Below are 4,468 nucleotides of genomic sequence, written 5' to 3' on the forward strand. Positions count from 1 at the left end.
AATGAAAAAAAAAAAAAAAAAAAAAAAAAAAAAAAAAAAAAAAAAAAAAACCACCCACCCTAATCGATATACTTAGATTTATGTCCCACATGGCTCTTTTTTATTTGTTAATGAAATTATATTTTTGACATATGAGATCTTATCTTATTATTATAAACTAGTATGTAACCCCGTGCTACCGTACGTGACTGGTTAATTGTGATAATGCTATTGACCAATTTTTTTTTTTTTTTTTGTTTTGTTTTTGTCTTTTTGGGTTTATCACACAGATGATAGAATTAAATCAAATAATGAAAAATATATATTGCATTTTATTATTTAAGTAATGCTATTGGTCTCTTTTTTTTTTTTTGGTTTATCATACATAGGATAGCATTAGATAAAACAATGAATAAATAAAAAAATAAAAAGAATATTACATTTTATTATTTAAGTGATGCTACAATAAAGAAAAAAGAGAATATTGCATTTTATTATTTAAAATATATAAAGGGACATTAAAAAATAAAAACTGATCATTGAGTTTGGAATCTTCTTGGAGGCACCAATGAAGCGCTAATGTATGAGAGTGTGAAGTAAGGAAGAGTGGGATTGAACATTGTATTTGAACCCGGCCTTACTTTGAGAAATCTGTAAGGATGAGGAGAGGGTAGTGTGTGGATTTAGTTGGTAGAGGTTGAGAAAGGAGGAGACATGGGATGACGATATGGAATTAGGAGGAGATGATGTTTTGCTTTTATAGTCTTCCTCGTTGGACTCCTTGGTTTTGGTTGTGGGATTAGAAGAGCCCCAGACTCTATTAAGATCACCCATAAAAGTGTACAGGTGAGATGTTCTTACTTAGGCCAATGAGTATTATCATTGTGGTTTTCTTGGCTTCCGTGTTAAATGTTAATACATCATTTATTTGGGCACAAAAATTAGAAAATTTAGATAAGATACATGACACAAAATTGGAGTCCAATTTATAATCTCCATAAAAGTGTGCTGGTAAGATGTTCTTGCTTGGCTAATGAGCATTATCATTATGGTTTTCTTGGCTTCCGTGTTAAATGTTAATGCATCATTATTTGGGCACAAAAATTAGAAAATTTAGATAAGATACATGACACAAAATTGGAGTGAAATTTATAATCTAATTAGGTTTTTTTTTTTTAGTCTTGGTTAGGACAAGTGGCACAAAATTGAGAATCCAATTGAAATCTAATTGGATTTTCTCTCTGCTTCACCTATTATTTTATATTTATATATATAGATTTTTTATTCCTTAGAATAGGATAATCATGGATGGTGAGAGTTGCATTCTTCCTTTGGATATGAAATTAATCTATTTATTATTAATATTTTTTTAAGGACAAAATTTAGATTCAGTAACTTAAGTGATGTTCTTTAGATTCTCCTCTTAAGATTCAACTATGTAATTACTTAACTTAAAAATACACTTCTATCACATTAGAAAAAATTCATATGACAGAATCTTAAAAGGAGAATCTAAAGAACAACACTTAAGTACTATACCTAAATCTTGCTCCTTTTTTATGGTTTTTTTTTTACTATTACATAATTTCAAGTATTTCCAAAATTTAGGTCTTGATGAGATTTTTCACTCTTTTGAACATTGCTTTGCTTATTCTAATAAGTAATAACATTTGCTTCAACTCGGGCAAGAATATGAGTTTCAGTTAGTTCAACTGGTAAAGTTTCTAATGGTTGAATAAGAGATTTGTGGTTCAATTTCCGCTTGCACCAAAAATCGACTAGTGACTTGGTATGATAATAAAGAACTATCATTAAGAGTGGGTCCTATAAGTTAAAACTCTCTCTTTAAAAAAAATAATAATAATAAATAAATAAATATACACTCAGGCAAGAGTAAGTAATTGATGTAAAGATCCTATTTCGTTTCTTATCTTAATCTGATATCATACAAGACAAGGGAGATTGGTTCTGACTTCCAAGGGAGACAAATGTGATGTACAACTTTTGGGTTGGGTAAACAAAAACTAAATGGTGATGAAAGCATTATAATGTTGTAGATTATGGGCTTATTAATGGATTGGGTTTTCTTTAAGATAATTGTGTAGGTTAGGCTTTATTTAAAATTATTGGTCCATGACTTAGTTCATAGGCCCAGCCCCACGAATTAGGTTCATTGGTATATAGGATCATATGCTCGTACCATGGTTTTAAAAACTGGTACAGTGAAAGAATTGGAAAAGGGTATTATTGGTTTTCTGATCAAATTGAGGTCAGACCGATAGTCAAACCAATAACGTTATAAATAATTTAATTAATAAATTTTTAAAATTATATAAATAAATAATAATTTTTTTATATACTAAAACTAGTAAACTAATAGTAATAAATATGTTTACTTAAAAAAAAAATATAAGTATATAACATCTTTTTATTTAAAGAATTTGACATAATAACATTACAAAATAATCATCCTTAACATAATAAACTTTCAACAAAACCAAATAAATAAGTTCATTACATCCAAATAGCAAATAAGTTTCAAACAGAGAACCAACTAAATAAGTTCATTACATCCAAATAACAAATAAGTTTCAAACAAAGGACTACTAAGTTTTAAGGTTCATTTGATAACAACACAAGCCTCAATTGTCATAAAGATAATTGAAATTAATATCATGTGAACCAAATTCTCCACCACCACTAGCATCATTATCATCATCCTCATTCTCTTCATCTTCAACTTTAATAGGATGGTTTTTATCTTTAAATCTAAGAGGAGCATCACGTTCATCACCAAATGTTTCCAAATTAATATCATCATCCTCAATCACTTCGTTGTTCATATCTATACAAATTCCAAAACCAAAGAACAATAAATGAAAGAATGATTCTAATAATCATTTCTCATAAATCATAAATAGTCTAATTATAATATGTAACTAGGCAAAGAATTCACAAATTTTTTTATAAACTAACCTCCTTGTGCATGGCTAGAAGACACTTCTTCAATTGGATAAGCTCCCTCTTCATATGATGCATTCTCTAACTCCTTGTGATTAAGAAGTGGGGGAACCTCATCTTCCACTACCCAAAATTCAGTTTTATCAATACTTGCATAATCAATAGGATCAAAATTGAACTTCTTACTTTTGCTGTTATACCATAAAATGAACATGTGAATAATTACTAACCAACCATGTATTAAAGTTTTAAAATAAATAAAAGAGTATTAGTAGTATTTGAATAATTGAACAAGATCTATATACCTATCTTTCAACTAGTAGTTATAATGAACATACACAAAATCATTAAGTCGTTGATACTCCAATTTATTTCTCCTTTTGGTATGTATTTGTTCAAACACTCTAATTCTGCTCACATCCCGAAGAGGCAACAATTTGGCTAAATATTGGAGCACAAGATCCAAACAACTTTCACCACTCATCTAAGTTCCTTATACAACACAAAACAAAAATACAATGAATCAATAAACATAGCTATATTTATCCCAAAAAATAAATAAAAAGAACTATACTCTTTAAAACATATTTTCATATTATTATTAGCTAAAATAAACAATATCTTACTTGACTGATTTGTCTTGGTTGTTTCTTAAGTAAGTTGAGTTCCAAAAGTTTGTTCACGGTCTCGAAATAGCTTTAATTCCTCCACCAACTCAAGTTGACCATTGGAAAATTTTGATTCAATAAAATTTGTCACAGCAAATTGTGTCTCTAGCCTCTTTTCAAGAGTGGATGGGTCATATTGGAATACATGATTCAACCAATAAGTTGCTGCATGAATATCTCTATAGAATTGAATATCCCAACAATTCTTGATAATATTAACATAAGGTTCCCATAATCTCTTCTTATCCTTGAAATTTTTTTTGATTCCATCAATTGCTCTATATATGCCATCATAAACATATCCAATGGCTGGGTTTTTATCAAAATCAACAATGCATAATAAACGAATCAGTGGTGACACAATATGCAAAATTACATGACAATCATTCCAAAATGGATTGTCAAGAATGATTTTCAATACTTCTTTTGCATATCTTGATTCAACATAAAAATTGTTAGTTACCAATGCATGTAAGTCATGCTTATAATCCTTAAGGCTCCCTAAGGCAATAAAAGTAGTAGCAGATCTAGTTGGCCCTGGATGCACAATTTTCGTCTAATTTTTTCTATTCCTCAACCAAAATTGCAAAGCCACATGGTTATAGATGTACGTTGTGATCTTGGATGCATGCTTTGCAAGTTTATCCACATGATCTATCTTCCCAATATCCTTTAAAAATTAGGTTAAGACAATGTGCTGCACAAGGTGACTAACTAATGTTCCTTCATTTTGCACACAAAATTCTTCCAACAGCTACATAATTTGTAGCATTAACAGTAACCTAGTGTACCACATTTGAAAGACCAACCCAAGTAACAATTTTATCAAAAAAGTTACTCAAAGTAATAACATCCTTAAC

Source organism: Quercus suber, unplaced genomic scaffold (assembly GCF_002906115.3).
Source record: "Quercus suber isolate HL8 unplaced genomic scaffold, Cork oak 2.0 scaffold_586, whole genome shotgun sequence".
NCBI lineage: Eukaryota > Viridiplantae > Streptophyta > Magnoliopsida > Fagales > Fagaceae > Quercus > Quercus suber.